A 19,729-nucleotide genomic window follows, 5' to 3' on the forward strand; every position below is an offset into this window, starting at 1 on the left:
GTTTCTGTTTGCATAGAAAATTCATCTTGTAACTTATCGTTATTTTTCTGTATTTCATTTAAAACTAAGATATTGACATTATCTAGTCTCTCGCTTAAGTCAGTAATATCATTTCGCATGCGAGCTTTTTCCTCATGTGATTCCTGGATATGTTCTTCTAACCTTTTACAATTACCAGCAATCTTATTACTAAGTCCTACTAGTTTTTCCTGCATTTCAACTTTAGAAGCCTCTATTTTATCACTTAACTCTCGACTGGTTTCATTAAGATATTCCTGTAACCTGTCTGTAGATTTTGTTAGCTCACCTTTTAATCTAGCAGTAGATTCCTCGTTAAACTGTTTTAATTCCTCTTTTAATCTAGCAGTAGATTCTTCATTAGACTATTTAATCCAGCAGTAGATTCTTCGTTAGACTGTTTTAATTCCTGTTTTAGTTCCTCTTTTAATCTAGCAATGGATTCTTCATTAGATTGTTTTAATTTAGCAATCGCCCTAAAAAGGGATCTCATGCTCCTATCGGACATAGATTGCTCTTCGTCTGACATTTCACTTCCTGACATTATTGTAAGATATTAACTAGTTACACATGCAGACTTGTAATCAACAATCCTGTAAAAGCACACTCCCTATGTACAACACTCCACTTCCAACTTGAAACAAACTCACCGGACACTAATATTGTAGTTTATAGTTCTCGGTGATCAGTGTGCTGTTACGGGCTGCAGAAGTAACAGCCATCAATGCAGCCGCTGAGATGCTGCGACTCCGCTTCCGCAACCGGCAGGATGCCGAGTCGAACACCGGAGACGTCACTGGCTGCAACCACGCCCGGCCCCACCGTAGACAGGCAAAGCCCTCAGCAACACCTCTAATACCAGCCGGAGGAACGCCCCGCAGCTGACGTACAGGGCCTGTTAGTTTAGGGAGAAAAAGGGTTGTCGGGGTTTGCAGCATTCAGCTGCTGCCCAACAGATGAGCCTTCTCGTGGAATAACTGCGTGACCGTACTGCTTGGCTGCGCTCCGTCAGATGCCCACACCCGCGAAGTCGCCGCTGGCTGGTGAAGGCTCCACGAAAACTCGCGTTGACTTCCGAAGGACTCTTGATGTTTCGTTTCATACCTGTGTGCCTTAGTTGCACACAAGTCCTGTTTATAAGGTCGCCACGGTGTAGTGTAATGACGTAAGTTCTTTATAAATGATTTTCTTTCGACATATGACCATGTGTAGACTTCGTCACCTACGTCAGTTACAACCCACTTCAAAATTATTTATATTCTTTTTAAATTGTCACAGAATGGTTCTTGAATGAAACTGTAAAACATCATTTGAGTCGTATGCACAGAATTACGTCACTCGGGTCAATTGGTTTGCGTGAACTTTTTCAATTTTTGACGTCGTTTGTTTCTCCTCAGAAATTATATTGATGCACTTTATCTTGATTTAATCGATATTAGAACCACATTAAATAAACTTTGAGATTCAAAGTTGCGATGAACGCTGTCAAAATTCAGTAATCTTGTCAAATATATTATTAATCCATTCACATAATTCTTCATAAATAAATCCTCAGAACACGTGTTTCAACTTTAGTAGCATCCACTATTTTATTATCTTCCTACATACAGACGTGAACCTGAGCCTTGACAAGATAGGACTAACATTTTCAATAAGATTAAACTTCCTATGATATCATTGTTGTACAAAAAAATTACATATTTTCATTTATCAATTTTTAGAAGCACGACGCAACAACTCGGTTTCAGGATCTTCTGTTGCTCTTTGGCTGTCGACACGCGACGTATAGTGGCCAGCAATTTTCTCTCTGGTCGCGGCAGCAAAGATGCTGTCTCCGTTCGTTGCGCCGCCCTCTCCGTACATGAAACATAAAAAAAAATACAAAACTTTAGGCAATTCGCAACCATTACAAAATATTACAAAAATACATAAACAAAAACTAAATTAAACTTATATTCACCTGCAAACTGGGCTGACACTGGTGGATGGGTGACGCTTCAATTTCGTCCCACTACAACTTCCACACCAACCAACATAATGATGTAATCTGTTGCTGGCTGGTCACTAAATGATGATTTTGGGGAGGGGTGGGTATTTAAAAACAGGTATAAGTATATGATGATATTTCTGAAACTGCTTAATGTTTTGAAATTGGGTTAGTTTATATTATACTATTCTGCGTAGGCCATAAGATTTCACTATTATCTGATTTATGGAAAATGTTTCAAGTTAGTAATTCACAAAAGTATGTCTTTACTGTATGATTAAATGATGATGGCGTCCTCTTGGGTAAAATATTCTGGAGGTAAAATAGTCCCCCATTCGGATCTCCGGGCGGGGACTACTGAAGAGGATGTCGTTATCAGGAGAAAGATAACTGGCGGTCTACGGATTGGAGCATGAAATGTCAGATTCCTTAATCGGGCAGGCAGTTTGGAAAATTTAAAAAGGGAAATGGATAGGTTAAAGTTAGATGGCTTCAAATGGTTTAAATGGCTCTGAGCACTATGGGACTTAACATCTATGGTCATCAGTCCCCTAGAACTTAGAACTACTTAAGCCTAACTAACCTAAGGACAGCACACAACACCCAGCCATCACGTAAAGTTAGATATAGTGGGAATTAGTGAAGTTCGGTGGCAGGAGGAACAAGACTTTTGGTCAGGTGAATACAGGGTTATAAATACAAAATCAAATAGGGGTAATGCAGGAGTAGGTTTAATAATGAATAAAAGAATAGGAGTTTGGGTAAGCTACTACAAACAGCATAGTGAACGCATTATTGTGGCCAAGATAGACATGAAGCCCACGCCTAGTACAGTAGTACAAATGTATATGCCAACTAGCTCAGCAGATGACGAAGAAATTGAAATGTATGATGAGGTAAAAGAAATTATTCAGGTAGTGAAGGGAGATGAAAATTTAATAGTCATGGGTGACTGGAATTCAATAGTAGGAAAAGGAAGAGAAGGAATAGGGGTAAAGAATGAAAGAGGCGGATGCCTGGTAGAATTTTGCACAGAGAATAACTTAATCATAGCTAACACTTGGTTCAAGAATCATGAAAGAAGATTGTATACATGGAAGAGGCCTGGAGATATTGGAAGGTTTCAGACAGATTATGTAATGGTAAGACAGAGATTTAGGAACCAGGTTTTAAATTGTAAGACATTTCCAGGGGCAGATGTGGACTCTGACCACAATCTATTAGTTATGAACTGTAGATTAAAACTGAAGAAACTGCAAAAAGGTGGGAATTTAAGGAGATGGGACCTGGATAAACTGACTAAACCAGAGGTTGTACAGAGTTTCAGGGAGAGCATAAGGGAACAATTGACAGGAATGGGGGAAAGAAATACAGTAGAAGAAGAATGGGTAGCTTTGAGGGATGAAATAGTGAAGGCAGCAGAGGATCAAATAGGTGAAAAGATGTGGGCTAGTAGAAACGCTTGGGTAACAGAAGAAATATTGAATTTAATTGGTGAAAGGAGAAAATATAAAAATGCAGTAAATGAGGCAGGCAAAAAGGAATACAAACGTCTCAAAAATGAGATTGACCGGAAGTGCAAAATGGCTAAGCAAGGATGGCTAGAGGACAAATGTAAGGATGCAGAGGCTTATCTCACTAGGGGTAAGATAGATAGTGCCTACAGGAAAATTAAAGAGACCTTTGGAGAAAGGAGTACCACTTGCATGAATATCAAGAGCTTTGATGGAAACCCAGTTGTAAGCAAAGAAGGGAAAGCAGAAAGGTGGAAGAAGTATATAGAGGGTCTATACAAGGGCGATGTACTTAAGGACAATATTATGGAAATGGAAGAGGATGTGGACAGTGTATTGAAAGGAGGGTATAAGATGAACATCAACAAAAGCAAAACAAGGATAATGGAATGCAGTTGAATTAAGTCGGGTGATGCTGAGGGAGTTAGATTAGGAATTGAGACACTTAAAGTAGTAAAGGAGTTGTGCTATTTGGGGAGCAAAATAACTGATGATGGTTGAAGTAGAGAGGATATAAAATGCAGACTGGCAACAGCAAGGAAAGCATTTCTGAAGAAGAAAAATTTATTAACATTGAGTATAGATTTACATGTCAGGAAGTCGTTTCTGAAAATATTTGTATGGAGTGTAGCCATGTATGGAAGTGAAACGTGGATGATAAATAGTTTAGGCAAGAAGAGAATAGAAGCTTTCGAAATGTGGTGCTACAGAAGAATGCTGAAGATTAGATGGGTAGATCACATAACTAATGAGGAGGTATTGAATAGAATTGGGGAGAAGAGGAGCTTGTGGCATAACTTGACTAGAAGAAGGGATCGGTTGGTAGGACATGTTCTGAGACATCGAGGGATCACCAATTTAGTATTGGAGGGCAGCGTGGAGGGTAAAAATTGTAGAGTGAGACCAAGAGATGAATACACTAAGCAGATTCAGAAGGATGTAGGCTGCAGAAGGTTCTGGGAGATGAAGAAGCTTGGACAGGATAGAGTAGCATGGAGAGCTGCATCAAACCAGTCTCAGGACTGAAGACAACAACAACATATGGAACATCATTATTTATTCATCATTTGACACCCCCTGTTTATGAGTATGGCATCCATATAGAAATGAGTCATTTGTGATCCAAAATTGTCCAAATTCTTAATTAGTATCTGAGTTAACTAGTGAGAAGTGTTGTTTTGTTCAAAAAGAATATAGCAATAAAATAACACCATCAAACTTCAGAATCTTGAAACATTAAAGTGAACTAGGCAGTTGAATTTGTAAGTATTTCAATGTTTAATATTAATGATTTCATAAGATAATTTACAATGCTTCACCAAGAACCCACAGTTGATTCAATTAAAATTTTAGATACTTTGAGCTATGTTCTTTTTAAGTTTGGGATGTTTGCTTTCGAATGAGGGGTAACACTACCTCCTATGCTGTAGCTTAGCTCAAAATGTTTCGTAATGAGTTGACAGTATTATGAAATGGATAGCTTGCTACTCAACATTTAGCAGAGAAGTTTATTAGCAGACAGGCACAACAAAAAGACAACTAAACATGCAAGCTTTTGGCCAGAATGCATCTTCTGAAATAAACAACATACACACATACATGTGTGCAAATGCAGCTCACGCACACATGACCATGGTCTCAGGCTGCTGAGACCAGACTGTGAGCAATTGTGTATGATGGGAGACCATGATGGGAGGTGCAGTCTGAGTGGTGGGGGTGGAGAGGGAATAGAAGCATCTGTATATACGAAGACAGTAACTTGTTCTCGAAATAACAGTTACTGTTGATGACCGTGCAGCTTTTCCCTGGAATAAATGATGACTAACTGACAACCTCAGCTGCCGACAGGTGTTTTTGATATACCTCGATGAGGACAGCTGAAAATGTGTGCCCCGACTGGGACTTGAACCCGGGATCTCCTGCTTACATGGCAGACGTCATGGCAAATGTCTATAAGGTACAGTACATATGTAGAATTGTGGACAGTTGGGAGTGTGAGGAAAGGGATAAGTGGGTGAAGGACAATGACTAATGAGGTTGAGGTCAGGGGGTTTACAGGAACATAGGATATATTTCAAGGAGAGTTCCCACCTGTGCAGTTCAGAAAATCTGATGTTTGTAGACAGAATCCAGATGGCACAGGCTGTGAAGCAGTCATTAAAATGAAGAACATTGTGTTGGGCAGTGTGCTCGGCAACTGGTGGTTCAGCTATTTCTTTACCACTTTGACAGCTGCCACCCATTCCATACCAAGAATTCCCTTCATACAGCCTAGCCACTTATGGCCACTGGATCTGTAGTGATGAGCAGTACCTCCCAAAATATACCAATTAGACCTTTGCAGACTGTTATTACCCTCCAAACTTTGTACAGAAACAGGCATGCCATGCCTTATTTCTCCAGTCACTCAGTACCCCTCAAAGTCCCCTCAAGATTCACTGCCGCCCAGGACTGGATCAACTGAGTCACACTCTCCACTAGGGTTTCAACTACTCGCTGTGCCCTGAGATGAGGAACATCATACCATTATACTTCACATCTGTCCCACAGCGGTATTCTGCCTTCCACCAAACCTACAGAATTTCCCAGTCCATCCCTACACAACCCCTGCTGCAAACCACTTGTCTCAAGGCCCATACCTCTGTAATAGATCTGGATGCAAGACCTCTCCCATTCATCCTCCCTCCACCATCTACTCCAGTCCAGACAAAAGCATCACCTATCCAATCAAAGGTAGAGGGCTCCATGTAAGAGCAGTCATGTGATCTACAAGCTAAGCTGCAACCACTGTGCTTCATTCTGTATGGGCATGACAACCAACATACTGTCTGTTTGCATAAATGGCCACTGTCAAACTGTGAACAAGGAACAGCTGGGCCACCCAGTTGCTGTCCAATACAATGTTCTTGATTTTAAAGACTGCGTCACAGCCTGTGCCATCTCGATCCATACTACCAACACCAGATTTTCTGAACTGTGCAGGTGGGAATGCTTCCTGCAGTATATCCTACATTCCTGTAATTTTCCTGGCCTAACCTTCATTAGTCATTGTCCTTCACTCACCTATCCCCATTCCCAGTCCAGCACTAAACAGCCTTCTATTCCACAACTGCACCCACAGTCTTTTTACTTCTCTCCTTCTCCATTCTGCTCTCCTCCATTTGGCCCCCTCCTCCACCTTTGTGTAACCTCCCAACTGCACCTAGCTGTCCCACCCTCTCTCCAACTCATTCCTGTATACTCCAACAAGCAGCACTTTACTGTCCACCACCCCTACCTTATTGTCTCTCCTCCTCCTCCTTACCCCCACCACCCATATTGCATCTCCAACCATGCACAGTTGCTCGCAGTCTCGCCTCAGCAGGCAGAGACAATGGTCATATGTAAGTGAGCTGCATTCGCATGAATGTGTGTGTGTGTGTGTGTGTGTGTGTGTGTGTGTGTGTGTGTGTGTGTGTGTGTGTATGTTGTCTATTTCAGGAGAAGGCCTTCTGGCCAAAAGCTTATGTCTTTGGTAGTCTTCTTGTTGTGCCTGTTTATGATTCATCTCCATTATATGGCGAGTAGCAATCTATCCTTTTCATAATATTGTCATTGTTCCATCATGGATGTTCCATTTTTTTCATTTATTAATTAGATAACATTATTATAACTTAAATTAGCTATAACTTTTAATTATGCACCATTCTATTACAACCAATTGAATCATTGTAATCAGGAATATAAATATAATCAATTGAACTATAAATTTAAATGAAATTTTACATACATAACAGTTTAACATGTTACTCTACATGTTACATATACAACTGCATGAGATATAGATTGAATAAGTAAAAAAAAAATTCTTGTTATTCTTGGGAGCAGAAAACATAACAGATAGATTAGCTTTCAGCTTGCTACATCTCAAGGTTTATTGTGTTCAGCACCACTGGTACTAGGCTGTTGTCCTAGTGTGGTGGAGGTAATTATTATATTATCAAAATATGTGTAAAAGAAGAGTAGTTTGAATGGGATATTGTCCATGAAACACTGCCAAGTTTATGCTGCTTTCTTTATAGCACACAGCAGTTGGTGTTTGGTGACCCTCATGTTGAAAGAATGATAGAAGATGGAGAAGTTGTTATTATAAAAGGATGGTGAGACTATAGATCTCATACCTCTGAGACTCCTTTGATTGTTATTAAGAAGAGGGTCACACTCAAGACAGAGCTTTGTGGGATTTTGTATCTAGGAAGCATTGTAGAAATTACCAGCTTGCACTCTGAAGGATCACTGAGAGAGAAAGTTTTTATGAAGATTGGGAGGAAGCTTTGAAAGCTCCATTCATAAAAGATGATGAGGATATGGTGAAACCAGGAGATGTCATAGGCGTTACACAGCTCTGTGAAGACAGCAGTGAGACGTCTGCAGGGATCAGCATGGTCATTGGCTTACTGTGTGCTCAAACCATCTGATAAGATGAACTGGCCTGTAGTTACTCATTTCCTGTATGAACATCCTTAGTTTCAAAACTAGAATAATTGTACCATAGTTTCCTTTGGCAAGGAGAGATGTGAAAACTGACACACAAGCCAGATTTGGTTAAGAATATCAGGGAAGCAGCACATGAATATTATAGGTAGTTGGTATAATATTTGATTATGTTTAAATGAAGTTCCACTATCTGGCTGTATAGATTGATTGTTCTATTGTGCGTGATGCGTGCATGTGTGTGTGTGTGTGTGTGTGTTCTATTGTGCGTGATGCGTGCATGTGTGTGTGTGTGTGTGTGTGTGTGTGTGTGTGTGTGTGTGTGTGTGTGTGTGTGTGTGTGTGTGTTATGGAGTGGTGGATCTCTGGATCAAATACAGTCATCCTATGAAAGAGCCTACGCATGTGTACATTAAAAACATTGTATTCCAACAATATTTGCTATAAAATATTGCATACTACAATGTAACAATATACTGAAAAGCAATTGTGTGTACTTAAAAATGGAAAAAAAATATGTTTGAAGTATCAGCAAGATGAGGGGTGGGGGGAGGGGTGGGGGAGGGCAGTGGAATAAAACTGGGGGTGGGGGAAGGGGGCTAGTATGGAGGAGGTGGTGGAATGGAGAGTAATAAGATATAAGTGTAAGTGGGTGGGGTAAAAGAAGAGATAGGAGGATATTGGGGGTGGGGTATAGGGGATGAAGGGGAAAGGGAGAGGGAAAAACAGGGTGGGAGGGGCAGAAAGGAGATGTTGCAGAATAGAGTAATGTAAATGAATATACAGATACGAGGCAAGGAATGGTGGAGGTGGTATAAGAAAGTATTAGATGGTGAGGGAAGGGAAGGGTGGAGGAGGAAAAGTGGAGGAATAAGGAGCAGAGACATAATAGGCCATATAAGAAAACTGAGTAGGAATACATAACATGTAACTAAGATGTAGAAGAAAGGAGGAATAGCAATGTGGAAGAGTGGGGGGAGGGGGGGATACTAAGAAAGAGAGACTAAATAGGAAAGAGGAAACAAAGGAACATGAGGCTATAACTAATATGCTTACATGAGTACTAATGTATTACACCAATTAAACAATGTAGTTTTATGATTTCACAAAAGAAAGGTAATAATTAAAAAAATTAATAAATACAGCAATCCATTCACGTCAAACAATGGTTGATACTAAAGCCAGGTAATGAAATAATTGAAGTAAAATCAGTAAAATGTACAGTTTATGTGGACAAATCAAAGGGAGGTGGCTGCAAAGAATGGAGACTGTGATAAATACAATAATTCTTCAATTCATACATTGTGTATAGAATGTCACTGTGAAAGGCCACACTGGTAAGAGGTAGAAGGAGGCGGGGGAGAAGAGGGGTGGTATTATGTAAACTAGAGAACAAGGGAGGGGGAGGGGAGAGAACATGTGAACAATGTGGTATCATAACTTCATAAAAGGAGGGAATGGAGTACAGCAGAATGGCTAATTTCATAAATAAAGCAGTCTATTCATGTCATCCTATGACTGATACTAAAATCCAGTAACAAAATAACTCAAGACAAGCCAGGAAAATGTACAACAGAAGTAAAGTCATAGCAAATGGAAAGGACTAACAAAGAATGGAAGCTGTATTAAGTAAAGCACTCTCTCTGGGCCATAATGTGGTTAATATTACAACTAATCAATAAAATAATTTAATCCAAGCCAGAGAGATGTTCAGTATAGATCTAGTTCATGTGATTATGTAAGCCATTGATAATACTTTGTGGAAGATCTAATAAATACAGCAATGCAGTCATGTTATACTATAGCTAGTACTGAAACCATGTAATAAAATAACTTAAGTCATAACAGAAAAATGTGCAAAAAATATAAATTTATAGCAAAAGGAAGTGACTGTAAGAGAATGGAAACTATAATAAATACATCAATTTCTTCAGGTCATACTGTGGCTAATATTACGATTAGGTAATAAGGTAACTTTAGTCATGCCAGGGAAAAGTATTGTATACACTATGTGATCAAAAGTATCCGGACATCCCCAAAAACATATGTTTTTCATATTAGGTGCATTCTGCTGCAACCTGCTGCCAGATACTCCATATCAGCAATCTCAGTAGTCATTAGATATTGTGTGAGAGCGGAATGGGGTTTTCCGTGGAACATGGTCAGGTGATTTGGTGTCACTTGTGTCATACGTCTGTACACAAGATTTCCACACTCCTAAACATCCCTAGGTCCACTGTTTCCAATGTGATAGTGAAGTGGAAACATGAAGGGATATGTACAGTACAAAAGCGTTCAGGCCGACCTCATCTGTTGACTGACAGAGATCGCTGACAGTTGAAGATGGCCATAATGTGTAATAAGCAGACATCTACCCAGACCATCACACAGGAATTCCAAACTCCATCAGAGTACACTGCAGGTACTATGTCAGTTAGGCAGATGGTGATGAAACTTGGGTTTGATGGCCGAGCAGCTGCTCATAAGCCCCATATCATGCCAGTAATGCCAAACAACACCTTGCTTGGTGTAAGGAGAATAAAGATTTGATGATTGAACAGTGGAAAAAACATTGTGTGGAGTGACGAATCATGGTACGCAATGTGGTGATCTGATGGCAGGGTGTGGGTATGGAGAATGCCCAGTGAACATCATCTGCCAGTGTGTGTAGTGCCAATAGTAAAAATTGGAGGTGGAGGTGTTATGGTTTTTCATGAAGAGGGCTTGCAGCCCTTGTTGTTTTGTGTGGCACTATCACAGCACAGGCCTACATTGATGTTTTAGGCACCTTCTTGCTCCCTACTGTTGAAGAGCATCTTTCAGCACAAGCGAGCACCTGTTCATAATGCACGGTCTGTGGCGGAGTGGTTGCACGACAATTACATCCCTGTAATGGACTGGCCTGCATAGAGCCCAGACTCAATCCTGTAGAAAACCTTTGAGATGTTTTGGAATGCCGACTTGGTGCCAGGCCTCACCGACTGACATCGATACCTCTTCTCAGTGCAGCACTTGGTGAAGAATGGGCTGCCATTCCCCAAGAAACTTCCCAGCACCTAATTGAACATATGCCTGTGAGAGTGGAAGCTGTCATCAAGGCTAAGGGTGGGCCAACACCGTATTGAATTCCAGCATTACTGATGGAGGGTGCCATGAACTTTTGTCATTTTTAGCCAGGTTTCCAGATACTATTATTCACATAGTGTAACTACTTTCTTGACCTTAATATATAATGAGTATGAGGTATCTAAACTTCTCTCTCCTGTTGCTCATCATTCCGCTTTTTCTTCTTAATATCTTTCCTTGCCTTTACTAGCTCTTCTTATGGAATTGCCTGTGGTGAACCCTTGAATTGTTACAAATGACTCACATACATATCTCACATGAACAATCGTTATCCTTGTTGGCAACTACAGCTTCACATTCACCTGTAATGTAGTTTTGTCTGATTGATATAGCCCTTGGTACTGTGTTGAAAACGTCTTTGTCTTTCCCATCAGCGCGTATGAACTCAACAACATCACCCATTGGCTCCTACCTTATACTGTGGTAATGTGCCCACATTGCTCACTGCATCTTTCTGTTTCTCCAGAGCCTTCATAGCTGCTCTTTGCACCCTGTTCGAAACCTTTACTTTTCTTACAAAATTATGGACTGCATTTCTCCTTCTTCCACTGTTCTGGTTGGTCACTTTGAAAGGTGATGGCATCTCCTTGCCATACACTACTCTGCATGGTGATAATCTAGTGCTAGTATGTATCCCAGTCTGAATGATTTGAATCCACATGGTAACTAAGCATTTTCCCAATTGTTCTATGAGCACTCTCTGCCCTTCCATTACCTTGTGGATGTAGTGGGCTAGTATTTGACTTTTTCATTCTCAGCTACTGACAAAATTCCTTCATCAGGTCTCACATGAGGTTTGTCCCCTGCTCCATTATCATCATCTGTGGCACTCTGAACTTCAATATCCAACTATTAAGTAAATATATTTAAAAAGAAAGATGATGAGACTTACCAAACAAAAGCGCTGGCAGGTCGATAGACACACAAACAAACACAAACATACACACAAAATCTAGCTTTCGCAACCAACGGTTGCCTCGTCAGGAAAGAGGGAAGGAGAAGGAAAGACAAAAGGATATGGGTTTTAAGGGAGAGGGTAAGGAGTCATTCCAATCCCGGGAGCGGAAAGACTTACCTTAGGGGGAAAAAAGGACAGGTGTACACTCGCACACACACACATATCCATCCACACATACATACAAGACACAAGCTTGTATGTATGGATGGATATGTGTGTGTGTGCGAGTGTACACCTGTCCTTTTTTCCCCCTAAGGTAAGTCTTTCCGCTCCCGGGATTGGAATGACTCCTTACCCTCTCCCTCAAAACCCATATCCTTTTGTCTTTCCTTCTCCTTCCCTCTTTCCTGACGAGGCAACCGTTGGTTGCGAAAGCTAGATTTTGTGTGTATGTTTGTGTTTGTTTGTGTGTCTATCGACCTGCCAGCGCTTTTGTTTGGTAAGTCTCATCATCTTTCTTTTTAAATATATTTTTCCCACGTGGAATGTTTCCCTCTATTATATTCATATCAACTATTAAGTAATGCATGTGTGACTATGATTGTCTGTTGGTCTGGCACTGACATCATCTTGATGTAATGAGAAAAATAATCTATTATGGTCAGCACAAAACTATTACCCACTGTGTTCAGTTGAATGGTCCTAACATGTCCACCCTAATTAAACTAGAAGGTTCTGTTGCTTCTGGTAATCTTTATAACCATATCTGCTTCTGACTCAAATTGGCCCTCTGTGCACAATCAACACAGTTCCTGATATATCAATATACCTCATCCTTTCTTCCTTTCCACCAGTACTTCTTGGCCACCCTTCTATTTGTCACTCTGCACCCACCATGGCCTGACAAAATGTGACCATGCATCTCATATAATGCTCCCAATTTTAACTTGATTGACACCACCACTAATGGCCCTAATTTTGTCTCTCTCCACAATAATCTGTCATACATACCAAATTGCTGCTGTTTCTTATATTGCCTGCATTTATTGTCAGTGTTCTATGCTGCTTGCCATTCCGCAAGATCATGACCCAATGCTTGTATTACAGCAATCTTTCTCTTTGCCCATCTGCATTCCTGTGTTTCCTTCCCAACTTGTAGTTTACTCTGTACTCAAAGTCGTTGAGTTTCAATGCCCATCTTGTTAATCTACGAGATGTGTCCTTCAAGCCTAGTAATCACTTTAAAGCTGCATGGTCTGTTATCACTTTAAACTTCCTTCCATACAAATAACAATGAAAGTATGTTACTCCATATACCAAACTAAGCATCTTTCTCTCTGCATTGTAGAGTAATTTCTTTCTGTGGTGTTCAGGTGTCTTGTCTTGATGCAAAAGCAACAGGATTTTCCTGACCATTGATCTGTCTCTCTACATTGTAGAGTAATTTCTTTCTGTGGTGTTCAGTTGTCTTGATGCAAAGGTAACAGGATGTTCCTGACCATTGATCTCTTGGCTCAAAATGCAGACAAGGGTGTAGTTTGATGCATCACATGGCAGCATAAATTCTTTCTGAAAGTCTGGAAACACCAAAACTAGACTGGATGTGAACACTTTCTTTAACTCATGAAATGCTCCCTGACATTCCTTCAATAACACAAACTTAACCCCTTCCTTCAATAATTGTGTAAGCGGTCTTATAATATCCACAAATCCCTTCACAAACCTCCTATAATAATTCACTAGACCAAGTAAAGAGTAACTTGAAACTTCCTGGCAGATTAAAACTGTGTGCCCGACCGAGACTCGAACTCGGGACCTTTGCCTTTCGCGGGCAAGTGCTCTACCAACTGAGCTACCGAAGCACGACTCACGCCCGGTCTCACAGCTTTACTTCTGCCAGTATCTCGTCTCCTACCTTCCAAACTTTACAGAAGCTCTTCTGCGAATCTAGCAGAACTAGCACTCCTGAAAGAAAGGATATTGCGGAGACATGGCTTAGCCACAGCCTGGGGGATGTTTCCAGAATGAGATTTTCACTCTGCAGCGGAGTGTGCGCTGATATGAAACTTCCTGGCAGATTAAAACTGTGTTCCCGACCGAGACTCGAACTCGGGACCTTTGCCTTTCGCGGGCAAGTGCTCTACCAACTGAGCTACCGAAGCACGACTCACGCCCGGTCTCACAGCTTTACTTCTGCCAGTATCTCGTCTCCTACCTTCCAAATTTTACAGAAGCTCTTCTGCGAATCTAGCAGAACTCGCACTCCTGAAAGAAAGGATATTGCGGAGACATGGCTTAGCCACAGCCTGGGGGATGTTTCCAGAATGAGATTTTCACTCTGCAGCAGAGTGTGCGCTGATATGAAACTTCCTGGCAGATTAAAACTGTGTTCCCGACCGAGACTCGAACTCGGGACCTTTGCCTTTCGCGGGCAAGTGCTCTACCAACTGAGCTACCGAAGCACAACTCACGCCCGGTCTCACAGCTTTACTTCTGCCAGTATCTCGTCTCCTACCTTCCAAACTTTACAGAAGCTCTTCTGCAAACCTAGCAGAACTAGCACTCCTGAAAGAAAGGATACTGCGGAGACATGGCTTAGCCACAGCCTGGGGGATGTTTCCAGAATGAGATTTTCACTCTGCAGCGGAGTGTGCACTGATATGAAACTTCCTGGCAGATTAAAACTGTGTGCCCGACCGAGACTCGAACTTGGGACCTTTGCCTGTGAGACCGGGCGTGAGTCGTGCTTCAGTAGCTCAGTTGGTAGAGCACTTGCCCGCGAAAGGCAAAGGTCCCGAGTTCGAGTCCTGGTCGGGCACACAGTTTTAATCTGCCAGGAAGTTTCATATCAGCGCACACTCCGCTGCAGAGTGAAAATCTCATTCTGGAAACATCCCCCAAGCTGTGGCTAAGCCATGTCTCCGCAATATCCTTTCTTTCAGGAGTGCTAGTTCTGCTAGGTTCGCAGAAGAGCTTCTGTAAAATTTGGAAGGTAGGAGACGAGATACTGGCAGAAGTAAAGCTGTGAGACCGGGCGTGAGTCGTGCTTCGGTAGCTCAGTTGGTAGAGCACTTGCCCGCGAAAGGCAAAGGTCCCGAGTTCGAGTCTCGGTCGGGCACACAGTTTTAATCTGCCAGGAAGTTTCATATCAGCGCACACTCTGCTGCAGAGTGAAAATCTCAATCTGGAAAGAGTAACTTCCTTGTAGAATTTGGTACTGGAAAAATCTTGCACCACTGGCACCAACCTCAAATCAGTCATTACATCATCCTTACTTATGGCATACCCAAACAGTAAACTACCTCCAGTGCAAAGTGACGTTTTTCAAAATTGGTGTGAGATATGCTGTTGAATATTTCTTTGAGATGTTGTCTGTGTTCTTGCATATCCCTTGAATCATTGATTATATCATCAAGATATACTAAGCACTAGTTGGCCTCAATTGTGGTGCATTTTTCAGCCCAAAAGGCATCCTCCTACAGTGGTAGTGTCCCCTATTTGCCAAAAAAGCCCTTTCTGGTCTATCTTGAGAAGCCACTTCTAACTGATGGTACCCACTCTTTAAGTCTAATGTCAAGAAATACTTGCTTTTGTCTAGATTATCTATGGTTCCATGGTATACCTAATAGGGTATGCATCTGTTGTAGTCTTTCTATTCAGACAGCAACAATCGCAACAAAACTGATACTTCTGCAAACCATCCATAGATTACTTAGGTATGATTAAAATTCCGCCCCCCCCCCCCCCCCCCCTTGCACTGTTGAATAATGTAAGTTGTTCATAATCTCCTCAAAAATACTGACATAATCTATCCAACTGGTTCATTTCTTACTACAATATGGTCTAACCAGTCTTCCAATTTATCTTTCTGTAGGATTACTCAACAGATGGTACCTAGAGGTTAGAATATGCCTTACTTTTGTATGATCAGTGAAGTCCTTCGAAACTTATCATGTAAACTGAGAACCAGGGTCAGATAAAATTGTTTTAGGAATACCCACCTGATAAAAATATGTGTTTTCAAACTTAGAGATGATTTGCTTGCTGGTAGCTTTCTTAAGAGGAAACAGCTTTATGAACTTTGAAAATATATCAACCACCACAGAAACATAAGAAATTCAATTCTTAGACTTCGGCAGAGGTACATAAACATCCACAGACATGAGATATAGGTTACTATTAGACAGTATGCTTTGCATTTGGCCTCTACTTGTTTGGTTACTTACCTTCACTCTTTGTCATCTATCACAGCTGGCAATCTCCTTCTTTGCTCTCCTTCCTATGTTTGTATTGTCTTCATCATTTCTTTGTCATCATCATCATTCATGACAGTGGCTGAACTGAACTCTGTAAAAATTGGGATTTTGTACAGGAGCTGATGACCGCGCAAGTTGAGCACCCACAAACTGAACATCATCATCATCCTTCCTATGTTACAAAAATAGTTGTTTTCCTGAACTTTTTGTCTGCATTTGGTTGATCCACAATGACCAAAACTCTCATGTGTATAAGCAGTTAAAGTGTCACTACATTTGTTTTTGTCAGCATAGTTTCGAATCCTCCGAGTCCGTCTTATGTCTCCTGAATAAAATACCCATATGTACCTTACAATATTGTTCTGTCATTTCTTCTTCTTTCATAACCAACATGCTCTTAACCAATTTCCAATTTTGATCATGATTTTCGTATCTGCATATGTCTTTGCAAATTTTCAAGATCTGTTTTTTCCCTTACATGCCTCTAAAGCACATAATTTTAAACTCTTTCTGTCCTTCTCCATAGTTGTTGGTTGATTCACTCCCTAAAGGTAGCCTAGACAAAGCTTCAGCAACTACATTGTATGTACCCTTAATGGATCTGATTTCATAATTGAACTGCTGTAAAAATAAGGCCCAGTAAGGAATTCTGTTACAGTACAGCTTACACACGCGAAGATAACATAATGCTTTGTGATCAGTTCAGATGATGACTTTGTGACCTAGTAGACAATTTTTAAACTTGTTGAATGCCCATTGTATAGTCCCAAATGGTGTTCTTCCTCAAAAGTGCACGCAGGTATGTTACAAAATTTTCTATAAAATCCAGTTAAACAAAAAAAAAAAAAAAAAAAAAAAAATGATTTTAGCTGTTTTTTTGCATGGAGCAATAGCAAGAATATTAGCCATAGTATCAAGTTTCTCTTTATCAGGTGCAATTCCTTTCTCAGATATTAAATTTACACTTACCTATTTGCAAAGTCATACCTCCTGATTCCTATTTTGAAAACACATCTCTTAACAGATCCAAATGTTGTTCCCATGTCTTTCCAGTGATCAAAATGCCATCAACATACACAGTCAATTTTGAACTCACTTCAGTTCCCAAGACAGAATCCAGTGTTCTTATGAATTCAGCTACAGATACATTTAGCCTAAAAGACACCACACAATATTGAAAACACTTACCTCCATACAAAAATGCAGTATACTTTGTGGAATTAGTTTCAAGTGGAACCTGATGAAGTCCAGAGGTCAAGTCCAAACTACTCATGTATTTTACATAGTCAAATTTGTGTAACAGCTCGTTCATGTTCTCAGGAAGGTCATTCTCTTTGATAAGAAACTGAAGTGCAAAACAATTCTCACTCCAGCATTTCTCTTACTTACCACAACTGAAGGATTATTGTAAGCACTCCTACTTCTCTCAATTACTCCGCACATTTCCATTTTCTGAATTTCTCTCTCAACATCTTTCCTTTTTGAAAATGGGATATTATATGGCTTGAGAAAGAAAGGTTGATGGTCTCTATGGTAAAACATGCACTGTTAGCCTTTTACTTTCCCTAGTCTTTCACTAAACACTTTTCTAAACTCCAATAACAAATTCCTAAGTTGTTCCTTTTGTTGTTCATTAAGAGTTGTAGATTCCCTTACCTTAGAATCTATTACATTTTCAAAATCCTCATCCTCTCTCTCATCAAAATCTATACCATCATCAGACACCTGGTACTCACCTTGATTCACAATGTTTCGCAAGTACTTACGACTTTCCCCACAGTTTAAAATACAGAAATTACTTTTAGGTTCCAAAATAAACTATTCTTTAGTGTTCCATCCAAAACAAGCATTTCACTATTAAATCTATACCAAGAATTACATTTTCTTCCAGATTAGGGATCACTAAGCATACATGTTCAAAGGTTTTTTGTCTTCTACACTAAAAGTTAAAAGTACCTGAGATTTTACCAACTTGGTTTGCTTACCAGTAGCTCCTCTTATCTTTACACCTAAAATAGGCATTTCCACAAAATTCTTACTACACTTAATCTTATCTGTAAATTGTTAAGATACATCACAAATTGGACTGCCTGTATCAACCAAATAGTTACCTTCCCACAGATCAATTCTAATTTTCATGTTAAGGACGCCCAAAATCTGAATCATCATTTCTTTTATCAGACAGTTCATGTGAAAGAGCACTTTCAGTTTCATCAAATGCCACATCCATCCTGACTTTACAGGGTTTTATCAACTTTACTCTAGTCATAGCATTACGTTGGTTACTCATGTTGTCAGGTAAAGATTGAATGCAATGAATGAGTTCCATGGCACAACTAACATCACTTATTACAGAAGGAAAACAAAATATATTACTGTCAAAATAACATTTTCTGCTTAGATCTTCTTTTGCTTCAGTCCACCAATATAGATACAAATTTTGACTAACCACAGCTAACTTATTCCAGAATGCACATTTATCTATGTTATCATCAGTCGGATCCCAAATGAACTTCAAAAAATGTTCACCTTTATTTTCTAGGCTTATGGATAACTCACCTTCACTATTTGGATCATTACTCTGCATGGCATTAATGAAAAACTTCTGTGACTGGTCTGGTCTTCCTTGACTCTCACTTACAATATCACTTACGTTACTTACCTTACCTATATTGTCAACATCATTCACAAATAACTCTGAAACTTCATTATTCTTAAACTCCATGAATACCTGATACTCATCATCATCATATTCCTCCAAAATTACTTCATCAACAACATCACTAACAATACAAGTTTCATCTCCATCAAAGTCATTTACCTCACCTACATTCATTTGCAATAAGCTACCAGCCTCAGACTTACCAACCCAGTTATTTCACAGTTCTCATTCACATCTACATGAGAAATATGACATGGTTCAGATCCAATTCAGTCATCACCTGATTTACATATTTCAATCACCCTGTTTCCTGACCAAGAGAAGAGATCATTAGTCTCACTACATCAAAATTCTCACAACTCTCACATTCTGATTTGTGATTTGCACCTATATCACCATAATTAAACATTGTATCCCAAAACTTTTGATCAAAACATAAATGAGAAATCTGATATTCCTTCTGTTCAATTTCAGATATACATGCCACATCATTAGCACTGTTATTATTGTCTAATTGTTAGTGTAATTCAGGGATCCTGTGCTTGTTGTTTCCTCACCCCAAATCTGTGGACCTTCATTGAGGCAAACTGCCATTTCCCAAGAAGTTACTTCTATGATCGTTTCTTCTATTAAACTGCCCATGGTAATCCCCATTATTCCTATTCTGCTGATGTTCAAAATTCCTGTCTCTATTAACATTTCGATTCTGATAGAAGCTACCTTTATCTCTGTATCTGTAACTATTCGCATTTTCATTTCTATCACTCCAATTATTATAGTACATACTTCTTTCTA

The 19,729-nt window shown here is 40.0% G+C and overlaps 2 non-coding genes across 2 annotated transcripts; both read right to left on the bottom strand.

The window, feature by feature from the left end:
- Window positions 1-14,103: 14,103 nt before the first annotated feature.
- Trnas-cga (transfer RNA serine (anticodon CGA)) lies at window positions 14,104-14,178 on the bottom strand. The gene has a single exon. It is a non-coding gene; the product is annotated as a tRNA-Ser (tRNA).
- Window positions 14,179-14,403: 225 nt separating this feature from the next.
- Window positions 14,404-14,478, bottom strand: Trnas-cga (transfer RNA serine (anticodon CGA)). The gene has a single exon. It is a non-coding gene; the product is annotated as a tRNA-Ser (tRNA).
- Between the last annotated feature and the right edge of the window lie 5,251 nt (window positions 14,479-19,729).

This window comes from Schistocerca cancellata, chromosome 6 (genome assembly GCF_023864275.1).
Source record: "Schistocerca cancellata isolate TAMUIC-IGC-003103 chromosome 6, iqSchCanc2.1, whole genome shotgun sequence".
In the NCBI taxonomy this organism is placed as follows: domain Eukaryota; kingdom Metazoa; phylum Arthropoda; class Insecta; order Orthoptera; family Acrididae; genus Schistocerca; species Schistocerca cancellata.